The 18,233-nt window shown below is 39.8% G+C and overlaps 1 pseudogene; it reads left to right on the top strand.

The window, feature by feature from the left end:
- Window positions 1-16,058, top strand: part of LOC119317225 — a 17,386-nt pseudogene extending 1,328 nt beyond the window's left edge.
- The last annotated feature ends 2,175 nt before the right edge of the window (window positions 16,059-18,233 follow it).

Here is an 18,233-nt window from a genome sequence, read left to right as displayed (position 1 = left end):
CTGTGTCTTAAGTTTAACCAAGTCAAGTGATAGATATGATCTGGTAAAAGTTGGCATGGCATCTCCCTTTGGCCGCTAAAAGTTTCAGGACTACTTGCTCTCACTTATCAAGTTTAGGTAGCATAAAATTCATTTTTCAAATTTAACCACATTCTCCAACACAATTGCTACTGCTTTCTTTTTTTTATCTTTCTTCGCGATAATATATGAATTTGCAAATTGGCAACAAGATATCATGACTTTGGTAATAACGCCTGCGATATTTGTTTACCTTTTGTCATAATAGGACTGTTGGTGTAACACAGAATGATCTATGCAAAAAATTTCACATGAAAGGAAACAACTTCCATTTTATTGTAAAAAGCCTTGTATCACAGCGGCTGATAGTTAGACAATCAGCTCTCATAAAGGTGAAAGACAATGGGGCTGAGGGGGAAGAGGTTTCACATAATAAGCAGGTTATTAGCACCAACTCATTATATCTGTCCCGATATGCCAAAGACATGAATATGAATTCACAACAAAGAATTGAGATTACAAAACCTGAACTACTGGGGAGCAATGAAGAGACCAACATTGCTTTGCAAGAAGATGGAGCTTTGGCTGTAAATTTGAAGAATGACATATCTGTTCATGATTATCTTCCAGCAATGGAAGCCATATGTGAAAAACTTGAAAATGCCAGTGGAAAGGTCAATTGTTCTCTTCTTTTTCCATTTTGATACTCTGTTTTATTTGTTTCTGATTTGCACGTTTGCTAACCTGGGGCAATTATTTCCCTTTAGGCTTTCGTTGTATCAGATATAAAAGTTGATCCGGATTACAAGATGGCATATGGACACAGAGCATGGAGAAATGTAGGTTTGTTTATTATTGGTTACTGCAGATGTTCTCTATTTCCCTATTTCCTTCCTAATGGAGTATTTTGAGACGTATTTTTCTTAAGGTATTGCATAGGCTAAGAGATGCACAGCTTGTTGAAGAATTCGATGCCAACGTTGATGATAAGGTGATGTCAATGTTTCCTCCTGTTTCATTGTTATTTTCAGTTATTATTTATGCCATTATTTCATATTTTTTAGGGTTCATTCTTGTGGTTGCCCATGAATCTCTAATTAGCAAATTATCTATCTGTTGGAAGTCTGTTCTTCCTGGGATCTCCAATAACGCTCGAGTGCTAGGTGGCACTAGTTACTGTTACTAGCATTATTCCATTCCCTTGTTCAGTTCCTGCTGGAAACTTGCATATTGTTTTAGATTGAAGATTCAATTCCCCCCAAGCCCCAGGTCCATATTTCCTCAAATAAACAGAAGCAGAACACATAAGGTGATTCCAGAGCCCAGACAGTACTATCCAGTTTAAAGACAGGAAAGGCCAGACTAGAGACACCACCATGACAGATACAGTCATGGATAGACAACTATGAACTCATACGTATGTAAGGACAGACCCAGTGCATAGAAGCTCCCACACAAGGTGGGGTCTGGGGAGGGATTATAGGAACCTAGTCTTACCCCTGCAAAGTGCAATGCAGAGAGGCTGGTTCAAATCCAGGACCTCTTGGCACAAGTGGGGAGGACTTCACCACTGCGCCAGGCCTGCCCTCCAACTCATACATATGTAACAACAATAAAACCATATATAGACAGCTTATGAATGGCCTTAGTGATTACGAACTGCCTTATTAATTCAAGCAGTTCCATCCACCTTTTGGGCATTCTCCAATTGCAATGCTTCTTTCAGAGCTGCAAGAACACAATTTATTTGGCATAAGACTGCAGAATATTCAACTGCAATGCTCCGCCCTGCTGTACTCTATTACTTTGTTATATTTTTGCATACTTTGTTAATGAACTAGCTAGACCCTTTTCAGGTTGTTCGCTGTTTACGATTGCTGAAGAAATTTGATCCAGTTGAGTTCCAGTCGAAAAGTACAACCCAAGACTACAAAATTGGCGAGAAACGCCAGGCAACTGATCAAGTTATGGAGCTTCCATTAGAGAACTGTATATATGATATGATCAAAGCTGAAGGGTCAAAAGGTATAACCCTTGTCGAGGTACTTCTCTGAACCTTCCAACAGCACCACACAGTGCGCTACATTCCTTCATAGCTTTGACACATTGCTTCATTTCCAGGAGTACTGCTTTTCTCTGATAGTTGAATACTTGAATCTGGTTACGAGTCAAAACCAGATTGAAATGTTGACAGATTTGGTTGTTTTAGCAACTGCTTAGTTAATTTAGCAACTTGGAGGACATCAGTAATTTCCCACGTCAAGATAGGACAAGCTCCTGAAAACAAACTTTTACAGCTTACTTTGGTTTTAAACTTATTTTTTTGATGTGCTACAACAGATTGGATAGTGTTCATCCACTTAAATATCTTTCTCAGTACCTATATGGTCTGCATTATCGTTATGACAAATCCCCATAATCCATATTCAAGGAAGTGAGAATTTCCATTGTCCAGTTCAAAAGGACTTCCAGTGTTAATAATCATAGCTGTAGTTCAACATCTGCACTATCAGGAATACAACGTGTATAGTGGCCTGCAGACTATCTATTGCTAGTTTGCTACCCACAGCTGTTAAAAGGTTTTAGTCATAGTGTCATATGGCACTACTGGCAGAATTCTGGTTATACTTGGACATAAACATGTGTCTTAATGTTTTATTAGCAGGCGTATTTGTGCCTATATTAGTACTTCTTTTTTTGCTTCTAACTGCATGGCCTTAACGAATTTATTTATTGAAATTTCATTTACTGCAAAACTTAAAAATGACACATGATCTTTTCTTTATGGCATAACATTCTTGCCAATACAATAACCTTCTGATTGTGGTTTCTAATGAAAAATTAGCTGCATGCCACAAAACGTCCTTGCACTATGAACCCAACAATGTGTTGTTGGTGGTGAATATACAAGGCATCTTTAGTGCACATCATTATGTAATACACATTGGTGTTGTTTATCTCATCTAATGTGGCAAATTAGTTATTTGTATTTCCTGAAATTAGTAACTTGTGTTCTCATATTACACACAACCAACTTGGCAAACGTCTTGGGCATAAGAATTCAAGAAGGCTTCATAAAAGAGTGTCATCCATGCGCCAAAGATTCAATTTGACTTGGGATGCTGAAGTTTCAGATAAGACATCTCAGTACCGAGTTTGGACTTCAAAAGACTTTTTGCACTACAAATCTGGTACTGCTCTGCAAAGTTTTGAGGCACTCCCAGGTGATCATGTCAAGCGTTCCGATTCGTGGTCACTAGTTCCATCTAGTGGATTGGATTCTCATAGCTCTCATGGCAACAATAATGAACTCTTGTATGAAGCGGAATGCCATGATGAGCCAGTTGGACATTCTCTCCAAAGCAGCCATGAAGCTTGTGTTGGAGTTTCCCAACTAGTTAAACAAGGTACAGTAATCTAAATTCCTGTCGCTAACTGTGTATTCTCTCTGCGCTTTACATTTGTTTGTGAACTGCAAGCTGCCGTAAAAGCTTTATGGTATTTCACTATTTTTTCCACAAAATTTTAATTATGATTGGCTTCCACAGCTTTGAGTTATGTCCACTCATAGATCCAACAAAATCATGTGCATGAGTTCCCAAAATTATCACATATGGAAGGGTATATTCTACAAACATACAAAATTTCAAGATCACAATCCATTGTATTTGTGTGATATGAAAAAGACATACTCTGTGAACACTATGCAATCTATATTCACTGAATACTATGAAATTTCGAACACCCTTTACCCTAAAATTTTCAGATAGTTCAAAACTTCTTTCATGATTTTCACACGTTTGCAACATTTAGGGAATTCTTACCTAATATGTCTGCAATCAATAAGTATTGCAGCAACCTTGAGTGTACAAAATATTTCCTGTTTTTATTTATCTGTTGCCCTTTTTGTATGTACCCTCTCAGCCTCTCCATTGTTTCTCTAAGACACAGTTTGACTTAGAATGGTCTATGGTATTCTTTAATCTTGACCATTAATTTATTTCACAGAACATTTTTTTAGTAATGGCAAAATCATGATCGTGAAAAGAACTTTGAAATGCAAATCTACTGGTACCGTTTTGGTGCCAGTCAACCTATATATTATTTCCATTCTGAATAAATGTTGGTAGAAAATTACAAAAAATGAACCTCAAAATACATGGATGCGTTATTAAAATGTGTAGAGTGCACAAAACCACATGTTTAGGTCATATGGGTTGTAGAGAGGAAATACTGGTCAGTTAAATGCAGATAATCACATGTTTTCTCTTCTCTTTTAGATAAACTTGCTTTGGGTCGGAAGAAGCATCGGTGCCCCCCTTCAACTTCTGATGATCGACGACAGAGAAGGATTCTACACATGTTGAAGGTGCTTGCTAAGTATTCGTTAATCAGTTTTTTTTTTCATATGAACCATCTGTTCAAATACAAATGTGCTCTAAATTACTGCTTTTACTGTGCTTGATCTGTGGCATGAAGTAACGCTCGCTCTTGACTTGATGCACTTCACAAGTTCACAAGAACATTAACATCGTCTGTGTCCTACTTGCGTACCTTTAGTTGCATCGCTTTTGCGAACATGAGCTCAGTTTATGTATTGTAACCATTTTCATGCACTTTTTTTTACAATTTACAGGAACATAACATGGTCTATGCTTCTGTAAATACTAGTAATTACAATTAAATTAATTTAATTGTAAGTGTTACTTTGTGCAATATGTTGTCTTCAGCAATTGTATCATAAGCCACAAAATCCCCTTCTCATTTTACCCTTTTTAATAGGACTTAAATTATCTATTCATTTCGTGCACTAATCATTTGAAACTGCTGAAATGTGTTCATTAAGAGTTCTTTTAGTGAAAAAGAAACCCAAACCCCTTCCCTAGAAGTCACTCCTTTTGTCACTTACCACCCTATTAAGTTATTCGGGTCCATTGATTCATCTATAAATCATTCTACCATCTTAAGACACTCTTGTAGGGTTCATTTATCTCATTTTCTCACGAATTTCTGTTGAATTCGTGACACGTCAGCAGCCACAGACGAATGGGATCGAGCAGACAGCCTCGTCTGGTTTCTCTCCGTCTTTCTTAACAATAGCTTCCCTCTTTCCTTACTGTGGCGTCACTGTAGGTGATAGACTGATATGGCTGTGTCCCTGTGTATCCCATGTGTCATGTGATATTGGGATGGTTGCATTGCCTCTCTAATATGTCATGCTTCAATAAAAACCACCAGAATTTCACGATAAATTGTAAAAATGAACAGGTAGGTGTGTATATCTATGGTAAAATGCTTTCTGGTGATGCTGATAAACTAGAATGGCTTATAGGAGGCTACATTATCCCATGTAAAACTATGTCAGCCTGTGGATTCTGGCCTTAATATTCCTTATACCAGCATGCTTCTATCTGGGAAGTACAGCTCTATGGTACCAGTACAAGACTATTATCCTTCTTTCTTTTTAATGTTTCATGTTTATCATTTATTTATTCCTCTTCATTTTTTTATTTGTAATAAATGAAAGCACTTCATAGTTATCTTAGTAGGACTTGCAAGAAGTAACAACATTTTTTGTTCTTTTGTGTACACACGGTCATGTCCATGCATGTTCATGCACTCCTGAATGTCTTCTTGCATTTCATTGTTTTGCACCTTTTTTTTTCCTTTGCAGAAAAAGAAATTTGTGCTAAAGGTGGAGTTACATAAATGGTTAGAGAGACTTGAGAAGGAAAATGGCAAAATGATGGATAGGAAAACATTGGCTCGCACGTTGAATAAGCTTCAGCAAGAGGGCAGCTGTAAATGTATCAAAGTCAGTGTCCCTTTGGTTACAAACTACACCCGCAATCGTCTCATTGATGTAATACTTCATTCTTCTGTTGGGGACTTATCACCAGAACTTGTTGATCAAATTAGGATGAGGCAGCGGAACTTTGACACTGAAACTCGTTCTGGTGCAGCAGCTAAACTGAAGCAAAATCAACATAAGACAGCCATACCTGGTCTGAGGATTTCACGCAGAGTTAAAGATAACAAACCGTTAATAATAGAAGCTATGCATGCCAATGGATTTATAGGTGCAAAAATGATCCGGGTGAAGCTGTTCCACATATTTCTGTGGGTATATGTTAGTTGTTTGCCAGGTTGCTGCATACCAGCTGGTTATGCTGAAGAAGGGCAGCATGCCAAGGACCTTAATCAATCATCTCCGTTATTTTCGATGGCAGCAGCTATAAATGAAATGCCTGTCGATCTCTTTCTACAAGTTGTGGGATCAGCCAAGAAGATCGATAACATGATAACTAAGGTGCTTTCAGAACTTCCTACCGAGGAATACAACCAGCTCATGGATACTCATGCTAAGGGACGACTCTCACACTTAATAAATATTTTAGATAAGCTCAAGGTAATGTTCCGTGTCTTCGATGTTTGTGAGAATCTAGAAAAGGAAAAAACTAAGAATACAAACCTGAAGTTCTTTTAGGTTGATAAGTGCCTGATGCATGATCTTATTTAGCAAAGTCAACTTCATGTTTATTGCGATTCAACTTCCATGATATCTTAATTCACTAGGGCGCAGCGGACTTGTAATGACCCAGTTCTGCACTTCTGTGGCTTTGTTTGCTAGTTGCTCCAACTTGCAAATGAACTTGTAGATGAGTCAGGTGTACCATCAGATGCTGCGCCTACACATTCAATGGAGCTCAGGCCTTATATTGAAGAACCAATACGAAGAATTCTTCCATCATCACATGTTAATTTGAATCATCGTCCAAAAATTCGGCATGATTTTGTGCTTTCAAAGCAGGAGTTTGTTGATGCTTACTGGGAAACATTAGAGTACTGCTATCTGACAGCTGGCTTGACTGAGCCGTTAAGTGCCTTCCCTGGCTGTGCTGTACCTGAGGTTGGTTATCATTGCTGTGCATTGTTGCAGTATTATCTCAAAATAGTACTCCCTCCGATCTATAATTAGTGTTATTTTAGTTCAAATTTGAACTAAAACCGCGACACTTATTATGGATCGGAGGGAGTAATATTTTACTGTTGATTTACCTGTTACCATCTTTAAATGCTCATTTTCTTTCTTATCCCGTTATGTACTTTGAAAATAATGTGTATATATATTTGTCAAAATTTGACTGCTGCATCATTGACTTAACTGTATAGTTCTGTTTACACTAACTTATGTTTCATTCTCTACACATCTTGCATTTCATTGTCCTTTCTGGTTGTGGTAAATGGTTTTGCCTGTAAGATCCTTTCAGCTAAGATGTTCCTGTTCATTTGAACGTCCAATGCTGATCTGTTTTATAAATTCGCGGCCTTCCAATTTTACCTTCTGAGTATATCTCAGTATCGTATTTGGCTGCTACTGCTGTTAACTGCTCCATCAATATTCATGATTTGGTGTTGCATTGCTGCTGCCCAAATCTAGTCAACAGTGTCGGCACTTTTAAAACCTGCTTTCCAGGATCTCGATATTGTCATACTGATATGTGCTTTTTAGTTCCTTGCTAATATGCTCTTTTTTATCATAAATGTTGCCAGCTGCAAGCATTTTGTTGATTGCCATTTTTTTTATATAATCTGGAAACAATATTTTCTGGCATTGGCAGTTCTACCTCATCGAGCTTTATATAGTACCATGTTTCATGCAGGTTTCTCATCCTTGTTCGTGGAGTTCTCGTAGAGTAATGACTATTGAACAACGGCGGGAGTTACAAAAGCGTATTAGAAAAATCAGTGAGGAGGGGAGAATTCCTTTCAAAGATTGTCTTGTAATCGCAAAAGAGTTGAATCTCTCTCTAGAGCAGGTATGAGCTCGTAATTTCCCTCCATCTTCATGTGAGGGCAATTTATCTGCAGCATTAGTCTGAATAATATTTGACTTGGTTTTGCACTACCATTGAACTTATATGCTAGTTCTTTTCTACAACTTTGTGTTTTCGGGCAGTCCATATTGAGTGCATATAGATTTTTTGAAAGGTCAAACCTCACAAACTTTGACCAAGTTTATGGAGAAAAAATATTTACATCTAGAATGCCAAACATATATCATTACATTCACCATAAGATATAGTTACATATTTTATATATTTGGTACTGCAGATATAGATAGTTTTCTCTATAAACTTGATCAAACTTTGACTTTTGAAAAAAAATCTATATGCACTACATTATGCAATCCTATGGTCTACACCCTTCTTACATACTGTAATCAAGATGGAACTTGACCACACGGTAGTAAGTTCCATCATGAGCCCCCTTTGTCATGGAAATTGGGCATGCGACGAATGCTGAGCACAGGAAGGTGGGTGCTGCTCTAGTACCACCTGAGAGAGTAGAAAGCATTTCAGGAACAAGTCCAAATGTGTTCAACTGCTCATACAAAGGAACATTAATAAGACCCGCTAGATGTTTTTAGAGACATAGAAAACCAAAGGCAGTAATAACTTGATCCAAATATCTTAGGGGCATGGTATGTAAATTCCGAAGGATAACAAGAACTGTAGTTTTGTATTTGGACTTTTGGAGGAAATTTAATTCAATTTTTCTTCTTATTGGGGTAGAAATGGATATTGAATTATTTCTACTAAATGTCTGCTTGGGTTTGCTACCACAGTTGAATTGAGTTTGTAAAAATGGAGGCTCAATGCGTTTCCAAGTTGAAATAGAATTGGGCTTACAATTCAACTTTCTGTTTGGTTGCTAAAGAATCCACAGATAACATATTGGTCACCACCCAAAACCAAATCATATTTGGCTGCCAGAGAAATGGAATCACACATGTGGTCGAGTGGCTTCACCGTGAATCCCCGGTGGAAGCAGAAGAGGTGGTGGGAGCTGGCTGGCGGCAGAGGCTATGGGCTGTTGCCACCCGAGCCGAAGACAGGGAGGAGGAAGAAACAGTTCATGATGTCGGATGTACTTGAGATCTTGCTGGTTGCAGTCAGTGCCACAGGCTGCCATCTGAGCGTTATCCCCACCTAATAACTCAAAGGTGGAGGAAGAAGCAACCATTGTCAGAGGGGAGAATAGAGGAGGCGGCCAGAGGTGGAGAATGGAGATGCTGTACCAGATCCTGATGGAAGGAAGGGAAGAAGCAAGAAGATGAGGCGAGCGACTGTAGTGGTAGACGGAGGCAGGGGGGCTGTGGAGGTGGTCAAGGGGACACAGGCTGACTGGTGGCCGTTGGTGGAGGTTGACAAAGGCACGGCATCGGATATGAGAGGAAGTGGGGGTGGCCTTCGAGCAAGCAGATCTTGCATTCAATTACAAAGAATTCAGAGTGTTTATGGCTCAGTACTTTGCAAGGCCCCCCCCCCCCAATTCCTCTTCCAGATCCTAATAGCATTCGGACAGCCGATATTCAGAAGACTCGATTTCAGTTCCTGAGTTCCAAGTCTAGTTCCAACATCCAAACAGGGTGTAATACAATATGGCTGACCTCATATAACTAAGAGTATAATTTTGACAAGCTAACATAACAAAAATGTGCAGTCTGGCTCTTTTGATTTGTCAAGGTTAAAGTTTGACTCCGCATCACAAAATTCATAACTTGGCAGGCTTGCTTGTTACACTCTGCACTGTGGGATGGACGGGCGGACGGCCTCTTTAAGCCTATCCTAGTGAATCTTCATTTGACTTATTTTCTGCCATGCACATGCGTGTGCTCTTCGAAGTTTATGTGGCACATTTTTTCCGAACATGTACTTAAATGCATGCTATTTTGTATTAGAAGAAACCGTCAAGAAGGTGGCAAAAGTATTCAAAACCACCAAAAGTGGCTGTCCTAAAAACCAAAACTAAAGGTATGAAACAAATAAAAACAAAACTGCCTAGCTAACCAAACAGAAAGGAAACTAGGGGTGAGGATCCTTTGTTTCTGCTAGTTTCCGGAGATCAGCTTTGCTGAGAATGCTATCGGCCAGTGATTGGCCAGTTAACTAGCTCATGGTATGATACTATAAATGGAATTGAACAACAAATCTGAGCCCAGTGCCCCAGTGGGAGGTAGGTAGGGAGGGGATTCAGGCCATATTGCAAACCCCGACTACTGCTGCCGGTCATTGGACCTTTAATTTTCACATCTTACCCACAGTACAGGAAGGGAAGGAGGGAACTCGAGAGAGTACTTAGGCCTGATGGCATACCCCAACAGCCTCCACTTGTCTGGTCCTTCCTACTTGCATCTGCATCTGCTGCTGCTCTCTGCCCTGCTGCTTGTTGTGGCGGCTGCTACTGTTCATGGTGGAGGTCTGGTAATATTAGGGCACAGGATTTAATGTATTGGACCACACTTAGAGAAGATTCAACATGCATAGCATATAATTTGTTGATACTAATGAACCATGAAAAATCATGGAGCAATTGTAGCATATCTCCAACACAGGTCCACCTTTATTCCTTTTATTCTTCACATATGGCCATGATTTTTTCAAGCAAACATACCTTAATTAGCACAACACACAGGATGTTCACCTTTGTTTCCTTTTATGGCTTTCTTCACATGTGGCCATGATTTTTTCAAGCAACCATATCTTAATTAGCACAACACGCAGGACTTTTTTTCCATTGTGTTGGTACAATAAAAATATACAACTGCTAATTGTCTGATATGTGTACGTAAGCTACTCATAAGGTGTGAAGATTATATGGTCAGGAAGGCATTTTCTTGTATTTTTTCTTCAGTTTCAGTTAGTAATAGTGTCCTTAATTGCTTATCCTGCCAGCAGTCACTGCCTGCTTGTTTCTTAAGTTATGATTGTTTCATTATCCTAGTTGAAATATTGTTTATATCTGATTTGTTTTGTCCATTAGTTCCTATTCAGTATTACTGACTGGCAGGATTTTTTCTATTAATGTAGGTGCTTTGTGTTTCGTACTCTCAGAATAGACAGCTCATCTTTCCTACACAAAAGCAGCAACGAGCTAGTTCTGGATCGATCTGTCAGAAAAGGAAAAGATCTGCTAATAAGGTTACCCTACGGTTTATTAAACAAAAAGTTGAAGCCAGTGGATCCTCTGGAAAGATATCAACCCAGTCTACCCTGGATGAGGGATTACCAGGGAGCATCTATGCATCATCCACTGGTAAGAAGTTCGTGTGGACATATGAATCTGACAGGTATAGTTTCGTTCTGCACCTACTACAGACCTTACTACGGAGCTAAAAAAATGTTTCCCATTGCGCTGGAGCCTGATTGGTTATTATTATCTGCAGAAAACTGCTGATGATCTACACTAGATTTTGTGCAGCACGCGGACCCAAATGTCAATGGAATTCTCTCTCTGGTCTTCCAGCTGCACCACCTACATGTCGTAGAAGGATGGCATATTTAAATAAAAACATAAATATAAGAAAAGCTGTTGTCCGAATCTGTAGCCTTCTCAGATAGGAAAGGAGATCGAAAGAGAGGGAATCCCATTCTCATATGTCAAATTCTAGTCATGAGAACTGTGTGGATTCAGATTCTGAGATATTCAATTGGGATTATTTTGAAGATCCAGAAATAAAAAATGCACTTGATGAAGTCCTTGAATTCATCCGAGTAGAAAACGTGAACCAGACCAGGAAAGCTGAGCCTAATAATGCAAAGTGCAACAATGATAATAATGCCAACGAGGAAATTCCAAGTGGGCAGAAAGAGCAGGTAAGTAATTGTCATTTAACCTGAACTTCCAACCTATGTTTTGGTTAATACCGATCTTTCACCTTGAATTAATCAGGTTATGCAAGGTGTTACCAGTACAAGCACTGCAGTTCCAGAAGCTGGATCACGTGAGCTTGCAGAATTGCCTAGACAATCAAATGCACCCCATGCTAGTAACAGCGTGGACGGTCCCTGTGCATCTGATGAAAACATCATTAAGGTCAACAAAGATGAAACTACTAGAAGATATGGATGCAAATCTTTAGCAGTTGCCAATGCGATAGAGCTTCTGAAGTTGGTTTTTCTCAGCACATCATCAGGATCAGAAGTACAGGCTTCATTAGCTACAACCCTCCAGCTGTATTCACAGAGCGAAATTGTGGCTGCCTTTTCCTTTCTTAGTGAGAAGAAGTTCACGGTTAGTATTTGCTAACTTATGCAGTTAAGCACCCATTGAATATCCAGTCTCTGCTATTGTTCAGTTTGCTCAGCCCAGCTCAGGTCTTTTAACCCATATTAACTTCCCTTGATTGCAAAGTGCAACATTTAGCTTCATTGCTTGTGAAACCTAGATATTTTCCTCCATTTCTTGCTGTGAGAAAACTATCCTTGCAGTCCTACCACTTCTACTTATAAATAACTGTTTATATGACTCGAAATTTGCTAACCATGGTTTGTGATCACAAAAATTATACTTCATCTGAAGCATGGTCCTATCAGTCCATCACAAATCACCATTCAGAAAGTAACTCGATATAGAACTAACATGTACAAATATAAGCTTGTGGTGGGGGAATAGCATGGACGTAGATGTTGGGTTCTGATGTTGATAACTGGAAATTCATTATGAAGCCGGAAGCTAAATACGATGTGATTGCCTAGCTAACGTTGTCTGGATTTATGAATGTGGTGCATGTCATGTTTATGCCCGTGTTATCACAGCTTTTACTTTCCCCATGTTATAAGCACCTGAGTTTGCAGTGGAGCTATGCTGATAATCTTTATTCTTAGCATGTGCTGTAAAGGATGATTAGTCTGTTCAGCATCTTCACTGTTATCCTGTCTGTAATCATGTCAGGAATCATAGAGTTCCTTCAATTCTGTAATGAGCTGGAGCAGACAGTTTGATTTTTAAGTCTAATATGTGATATAAGACAACAGCTATTTTGTACCGCTGTTCTTACTTCTCCCTGCATTTTGCAGGTTAGTGGACATGGAACAAAGCCATACACCCTTTCTAGAAAATTCTTCTTCAAGGCTTCTCATTCACCCTTCCCATTTGGTTCTGGAAAAAAGGCTTCTGAATTTTCCAACTGGCTTATAGGGCAGCAAAGGAACACTGCAGACAATAGAATTTATTTGTATCCAGATGTAGAATGTGGAGAAATTGTTTATCTCTTTTCGCTGGTTTCGTCTGGAGGGTTGTTCATTTCACCTTCCTTGCCAAGCGAAGGAGTTGGTGATGCTGATGGGTCTAATAGTTCCAGCCCTTTGGTTGAAGATACCAGTGGACTAAATGATGGTACTCACAAACGCAAGGCTGATACGGTGGAACAGGAAAGCAGTGCGGCTAAGAAAAACAAACTTTGCTACCGCCGTGAGAAAGGTTTCCCTGGTATCCAAGTTGCTCTGAATCAGGACAGAATTCAAACAAACCATCTCACGCAGGAGTTACATGATAAAGAGTGCCTTATTTTTAGTTTAGCCCAGGAAATGAGCATGAGGGATGTTGATTCACAGGTTGAAAGCCCCGACACGTCACTGTATTTAAACAACTCCAGTTCATGTCGACATATGCTGTCTGAATCTCATTTGGAAAGCTCTTATAATGGATGGCCTTGGGATGCTATGAAAATATATGCAGACCAGTTACCATCATTATCTTGTAATCAAAATGAATTGTCCATATTGTCTTCTGATCTGTTCAGAAGCGCATTTTATGTTATTTATCAAGGTGGCGAAGGAGGAGTTAATTTGAGAGAATTGTCACAGAAACTGCATCCATTAGGTACTTGCTGTTCTCATGAATAATCATTTGCGTGGTTTTTATAACTTAGTTGTTGCATAAGGTGGTCTTTTTTTTGGTAGGTATAGTTCATTTGTGTGTTGATCGTATCCACTGCAGGCACACAGTTAGTTGATGTGATTGTTCATACACTCAAGAGATTTCATCTGGCCATGGAGGTAAAGCTGTAAACTTGTGTATGATAGACTAGTTGTGTACTTGTTTATCAACATATTTATCACTGTTTAGCAAGAGGTCATTCAATTCACTTCATTCAACACCTAGTTGTGACTATTTCCACTGTTCTGGTTTGTTATCAGTTGTCTATAAAATTCAACCAACAGATCTTGTTACCAACATACACTTTGTTTCTTCATATTTATAGAAATCTGTAGAGGGTAACATAGCTAAAAAATGTACATCTGCTGTTAGTTGTAGGATTCTGCTACAAACTTTTGATCATGCCAGTGGAATAACAGAGAAAACATGAAAACCAAAGTCCAATATGTACACTCAAACTGTTCAATTTTTTACTATACATAAAGCATTTTAATTTTTCAAATGAAATCGGTTTTCATATTTTTCAAGCATGTGATTGGAGACCTTGCAGATCTGTCAAACAACAAATAAAAAAGAGCAGAGGAGTATATATCTGCTTCATAGATGTGAGAGAATGTAGCACCTTGTACATACTAGGCACTTTAACTGTGGTAAGATGGAGAAAACCAAGTGCAGATCATGTGGTATTCTTCAATCCTGTGTTCACCTTTTTTAAGGATGCTAGCTGTCTTGCCCTTTTTCCTTTCCTTTTTGAGATGAAGCCTTGAGTTGTTAGAGCAATGCATTACTTTTAAAGTTTGAAGCTATCCACGGCTTCTGTTATTTCATCCTATTTATTCATATATGGGAGTCACCATGTCTGCTCAATTGTATTTCATCCCTATTTATTCATATATTGGAGTCACCATGTGTGCTCAATTGCTTTATAGGTCAATGCGTACGATGGTTTCCAGATCGTTGACTCATTACATAAGTCAAAGTATCATATAACCACACTTGCAGAATACAGCCATTGCAGCTGTTCACAAGCTCGAGGTTCTCAAATAATGGAGACTGGAGGCACAGAAAATGTATTGAAAGAGAAGCATGCCATGTGTAGTAAGCAGGGAACTGTAAAAAAACTTGGTGATGGGCACACAGTCACAATTCTTAGTGGTGAAAGCAAGTCAAGTTCATCTCATATGTGCAGTCAAAATCGTCGAGATAAGGAAATAGTGTCTACTCCATCACAAGACAACAGGGAGAGTGATTGCTGCCATGCTTGTGAAAGGCATATTTATCACCCTATATTGCCATGGATAAATGGTGATGGCAGCATCAATAGTACCGTCTATGAAGGTTTAACTCGTCGAATTATTGGCTATGTGATGCAATATCCAGGAACAGTAGAGGTGCATATCTATTTTTATCATCTATATCTGCTTTTTATGTATTTGGAAAATTTTGTGTACCACTAGTTGTGAACTCTTGAATCAACCCTAATTCATAATAATAGTGTATTTTGTCACGATCTTGACCAAGCATCCTGTTATTAAGATCTGGAGGAAAACTTGTTTTACTTCACGCATTCCAAACAACTTAGCATGTGAAACCTGTACTGAGAGAATTGCAGCTTCCAAGTGGTATTGCGAAAAGAATGCACCCCTGCTTTGTAAAACAAACATATTCATACACGAGACCCGAACTACTTTATTATGTTTGTGTCCTTTCTTACTTTTTGAGGAAAGGTGACACTTCGCACATTTACAAGAAAAATCTCAGGTCTTCCTATTCGTATGGTCTTAGAAATTGCTTTATGTTTCCACCTATCGTTGTCAACATGGTTATGTTAGAAGTTCTGAGGATGTTATCCACAAGATGGATGTATTGAATCCTCAGGTATGGTACCTTTGTCTATTTGTGCCAGTATCATCTATATTCAAACGATTGCTGTTTAATGACTATGATGTACGCTTTGCCTCGTACATTGTCTTGCTGTTTTTGCAGACATGCAGGACCTTGTTGGAGAAGCTGACACTTGATAAACACCTCTATGTTTGGGTGTTCGAAGAACCTGTGCCTACGGCTCCCACCATATTGCAGAGTCTTTTCAGTCGGGACACCTGTACACAACCATGCAAGCGTAGAAGGCGTTACTTCTCTAACTCAACGAGCACATTCATGTTATAAGAGAAACTTGGTTTGTGTGCGAAGTTTTGGAAAGCGTTGTCTTGTCTAATTGTGTGGAATTGTAAAATATATCCGCGGTCACTGAATTTGAGTCATATATTCTTTTTGGTCACTGAACTTCAATATACTCGAAATATGTTCACTAAGAGCTTCTGAGTTGCACTTCATCCTCCAGTGAGGACTCGTCGTCTCTCCCTGCCAATGACGGGGGTCCAATCCTGCCGCTCATCTTAGTGGGAAATGAATCAAACGGCTGTGGATGTTGTAGACCTTCTGTCACATCCCAGATTTCCCCCCAAATCTGGTATATTAAAATTTTCACAGGAAATTATTTTTTTTAGGAAACACCCATGTTTGCCTAGGATTTGACTGTGATTGACTTTGAATTGTTTGATTGTTTGCCTGGAGGAATGAAAATCCAAATGCAACTAGTGAAGCCCTAGCAAGCCTTAGTAGGAACCCAAGCCATTTTGAAAATATTATTTGGGCAAAAGTATTTACAATAAGTCCCAAGTAATATTTGAGTCATGATGATTCTCCCAAAATAATTGGGTTGGATTCATTTGAGTCTATTCAGGACCAAAGGGAATTATTCCAAAATGGTTTTGCATTTTATGTGGCAGGAAGATGAATTTCATAAGTCCAAATAATATTCTTGACCCTCTGCCTATTTTCTAAAATGAATTTGAAACATATTTGGTTTTGAAACCAAATTCAAATTCAAAGGGAAAATATAAGTGCATTAAATATAAGTCCAAATTGCCCAAACAAAATGTTCAAACATTCCCAAATATTCCATTTGGAATTTAGGACATATTCTTTATTGGAAGAAAATTCAAATTCAAAATCATTTGAAAAGACTGAACAAGACAGAAAAGAAAAATAGAAAGACGGAAGCAGGAATCAAATAAAAATAAAAGGCCCAACTGGACCAGCTAGCAGATCAGTATAGCTAGCTAGCCCAGCCAGCGCCGCAGCCCAACCCTGCCACTCTCTCTCTCTCCCTGAGCCGTTGACATGACGGTCCAACATGTCAGGACCGTCACCCACCTCCCGCAACCGCTCGGTCATGACCTCGTGCACGACCTGCACGCACGCATGCCCACGTTCGCCACTACGCGCGGCCATCGTGCGAGCCAGCCCCATGGTAATGCCCCTATAAATCCCCTTGGCTGCCCACCCGAGCGCCATAAGGCTGCCGCCAGCGACCCCTCCGTCTCCGTTCTGCCCTAGCTCGCTCCGGCGAGCACACCCACCCCCGAGACCAACCAAAGCCACTGCTCGACTCCCCGTCCTCGTGCGCACCTTCCAGACAACTTCGGCAAGCCCACAACCGCCTGTAACCTCGCGTTCATCGACGATCGAACCTCATCATCGCCGGCGTTGAAACTCCAGCGAGCCTCGAGGTATTTTGGCTCGTGCACCATGTCCACTGTCTTCGTTTCATTTCGTGCATCTCCCTGACCATTTGGCTCATCTTCATGCGTTTGGGCCAAATGGTCAGGGAGATGCACGAGAATGAAACGAAGACAGTGGACATGGTGCACTATATTTACCCGAAGCCGTCCACCGTCGCCCAATCTCTGGCGAGCTCCTGCGCGTCGACTCAGTCGTCCCTGAGGGCAGCTGAGGCCATCTTCCACCTCGTCGTCCCAGCCCGCGTCCACCCGTGCCTTCCGCGCCACCGGAGGACCACCAGAACGACCGGAGCATCCATGCCCGAGCCATGAGCCGCCGCCGTTGATTTTTCCGGTGAGATCTCTACGAAGACTATGATGAGACCTAATCCTAACCCATCTGATCTAATCACATCCGTTGATTTAGATCCAACAGCTCACACGCGGACTCACTTACCAAATTGGTATGGACCAATCGGAACATGCTACTTCTGAGCTGCGTTGGGATTTTCCTGGAAGAGGAGAGGAGATGCAACACAATAGAGATAAGTATTTTCCTCCGTGAGAACCAACGTATCAATCCAGTAGGAGAATCACACAAAGCCTCGTGAACAGCACCTACACACACAAAAGCAAATACTCGCACCTAACGCGGGAAAGAGGGTTGTCAATCCCCTTGAACTCGTTATTTGTAAGAATTAATTCTGACAGTGATAGATAGTAAACTAAATTGCAAAACAAAATAAAATAAATAAGAATGCAACAAAGTATTTTTGGATTTTATATATGATTAAAGTAGACCCGGGGCCCATAGTTTTCACTAGAGGCTTCCCTCTCGAACACATAACATGCGGTGGGTGAAAAAATTACTGTGGGCAATTGATAGAAAAGCGCATATTTATGACGATATTCAAGACAATGATC

This window comes from Triticum dicoccoides, chromosome 6A (assembly GCF_002162155.2).
Source record: "Triticum dicoccoides isolate Atlit2015 ecotype Zavitan chromosome 6A, WEW_v2.0, whole genome shotgun sequence".
In the NCBI taxonomy this organism is placed as follows: Eukaryota; Viridiplantae; Streptophyta; class Magnoliopsida; order Poales; family Poaceae; genus Triticum; species Triticum dicoccoides.
The sequence above is the reverse complement of the archived record's forward strand: the minus strand, read 5'-3'. Positions and strand labels throughout refer to the sequence as shown.